This window comes from Styela clava, unplaced genomic scaffold, assembly GCF_964204865.1.
Source record: "Styela clava unplaced genomic scaffold, kaStyClav1.hap1.2 HAP1_SCAFFOLD_235, whole genome shotgun sequence".
Lineage (NCBI taxonomy): Eukaryota > Metazoa > Chordata > Ascidiacea > Stolidobranchia > Styelidae > Styela > Styela clava.
In genome coordinates this window covers 7,501-10,000 of record NW_027556572.1, presented here as the reverse complement: position 1 = coordinate 10,000, position 2,500 = coordinate 7,501, and the positions used below count along the sequence as shown (strand labels likewise).

General features: G+C 54.2%; 2 non-coding genes across 2 annotated transcripts in view; both read right to left on the bottom strand.

Annotated features, from left to right (window-relative positions):
- LOC144418981 (5.8S ribosomal RNA) overlaps nt 1-19 on the bottom strand; it is a 154-nt gene extending 135 nt beyond the window's left edge. Inside the window, exon 1 of the ribosomal RNA XR_013473770.1 lies at nt 1-19. This exon is cut by the window's left edge and continues 135 nt beyond it. This is a non-coding gene — a ribosomal RNA (5.8S ribosomal RNA).
- Nucleotides 20-317: 298 nt separating this feature from the next.
- On the bottom strand, nt 318-2,128 carry LOC144418975 (small subunit ribosomal RNA). Its single transcript, XR_013473769.1, has one exon. It is a non-coding gene; the product is annotated as a small subunit ribosomal RNA (ribosomal RNA).
- Between the last annotated feature and the right edge of the window lie 372 nt (nt 2,129-2,500).

Genomic DNA, 2,500 nt, shown 5'->3' with positions numbered 1-2,500 from the left:
TGATCCACCGTTAAGAGTCGTCCTCGACGTTTCGCCCGGCGCCGAAGCGCGCGGACGTCACACTGTGGGATCGACCACAAAACCACCACCGACAACAACTGCACAAAAACACCAACAAACGGCGCCGAGCGACCGCCGGGCTGGGCCGGCGGCACATCGAGCGCGGTGCCCAGAAGCCACCATCGCACTCGGCTGCCTTGCTATGCCAACGTGTTACGCGTGTCGCACGGGGCGGAACCCCGATTGACGGCCGCCCTCTCGGCGGCACCCAAAGACAATTCAGTGCGCGGTCGGCCGGGGCCTACCACCACCTTCGGTAATGATCCTTCCGCAGGTTCACCTACGGAAACCTTGTTACGACTTTTACTTCCTCTAAATGATCAAGTTTGATCGTCTTCTCGACACGCCGACGCGGCCGTTGCCAGCCGCGACGGGGCCGATCCAAGGATCTCACTAAACCATTCAATCGGTAGTAGCGACGGGCGGTGTGTACAAAGGGCAGGGACGTAATCAACGCAAGTTGATGACTTGCGCTTACTGGGAATTCCTCGTTCAAGGGAAACAATTGCAAGTCCCTATCCCAATCACGAATGAGGTTCAACGGGTTACCCGGACCTTTCGGCCTAGGTTAGACACTCGCTGCTTCACTCAGTGTAGCGCGCGTGCGGCCCCGGACATCTAAGGGCATCACAGACCTGTTATTGCTCAATCTCGTGTGGCTAAACGCCACTAGTCCCTCTAAGAAGTTAGACGCCGACCGAGAAGGTCGCGTAACTATTTAGCATGCCAGAGTCTCGTTCGTTATCGGAATTAACCAGACAAATCGCTCCACCAACTAAGAACGGCCATGCACCACCACCCACAGAATCAAGAAAGAGCTCTCAATCTGTCAATCCTACCTGTGTCCGGGCCGGGTGAGTTTCCCCGTGTTGAGTCAAATTAAGCCGCAGGCTCCACTCCTGGTGGTGCCCTTCCGTCAATTCCTTTAAGTTTCAGCTTTGCAACCATACTTCCCCCGGAACCCAAAGACTTTGGTTTCCCGGAAGCTGCCGGAAAGGTCGTCATGGTAACGCCTCCCGATCGCTAGTTGGCATCGTTTATAGTCAGAACTAGGACGGTATCTGATCGTCTTCGAACCTCTGACTTTCGCTCTTGATTAAAGAAAACATTCTTGGCGAATGCTTTCGCAGTAGTTCGTCTTCCGCCGATCCAAGAATTTCACCTCTAACGGCAGAGTACGGACGCCCCCGTCTGTCCCTCTTAATCATTACCTCGTGCTCCGAAAACCAACAAAATAGAACCGAGGTCCTATTCCATTATTCCATGCAACACTATGCAGGCGAACAGCCTGCTTTGAACACTCTAATTTTTTCAAAGTAAACTTATCGGCCACCGCCGACACTCAGTCAAGAGCACCGACGGAGAACCGAAGGTGAGGCGAACGCAACCAGTGACACGCCTTGCGACGGACCGGCGGCGCTCGCCCAAAATCCAACTACGAGCTTTTCAACCGCAACAACTTTAGCATACACTGTTGGAGCTGGAATTACCGCGGCTGCTGGCACCAGACTTGCCCTCCAATGGATACTCGTTAAGAGTTTTAGGATGTACTCATTCCAATTACAGGGCCTCGTTAGAGTCCTGTATTGTTATTTTTCGTCACTACCTCCCCGTGTCGGGAATGGGTAATTTGCGCGCCTGCTGCCTTCCTTGGATGTGGTAGCCGTTTCTCAGGCTCCCTCTCCGGAATCGAACCCTGATTCCCCGTTACCCGTTATCACAAAGGTAGGCACGTAGCGTACCTTCGACAGTTGATAGGGCAGACACTTGAATGATACGTCGTCGGTGCAGAGACCGTACGATCCGCGTGGTTATCCAGAGTCATCAAACGTCACAGGACGAACCCGGTCGGTTTTGATCTGATAAAAGCGCGCCTCCCGAAGTCGGCGCTTAATGCATGTATTAGCTCTAGAATTACCACAGTTATCCACTTCGCTTACGAGACCAAATAAACCAAGACTGATTTAATGAGCCATTCGCAGTTTCGCTTTACGAGAACTCGTACTTGCACCTGCATGGCTTAATCTTTGAGACAAGGCATATCACTACTGGCAGGATCAACCAGATAGCTGCGACAGCTGCGCTCGGCCCTTGCTGGGCCGCCCGGCGCGTGCTCGTCGCATTCGTTTAAGACCGAGGCGATCGCCTGCGGCCGTACTCAGCTTCGACAGTCGCTGGCCGCGACGTCCACGCCCTCGCCGGCAGTGCCAGGCGGAGCGATTTGCGTTTTTTCTTTGCTCGCCCTCTCTCGGGCTCGATCCATTCAGTTTCGCACAAACAAGAGCTCTGCCGGCCGCCTGCAGCGGTGCCTAAAACCGGGCATAACAATGCGACGGTTCTGCTAGGCCGACAAGCGCTCAAGCCAGACGCTCGATCGAACGCCCCCTACATATTAGTCGAGACAACGGCTCGCTCATTAGCATCGCGTTTGTACTTTAAC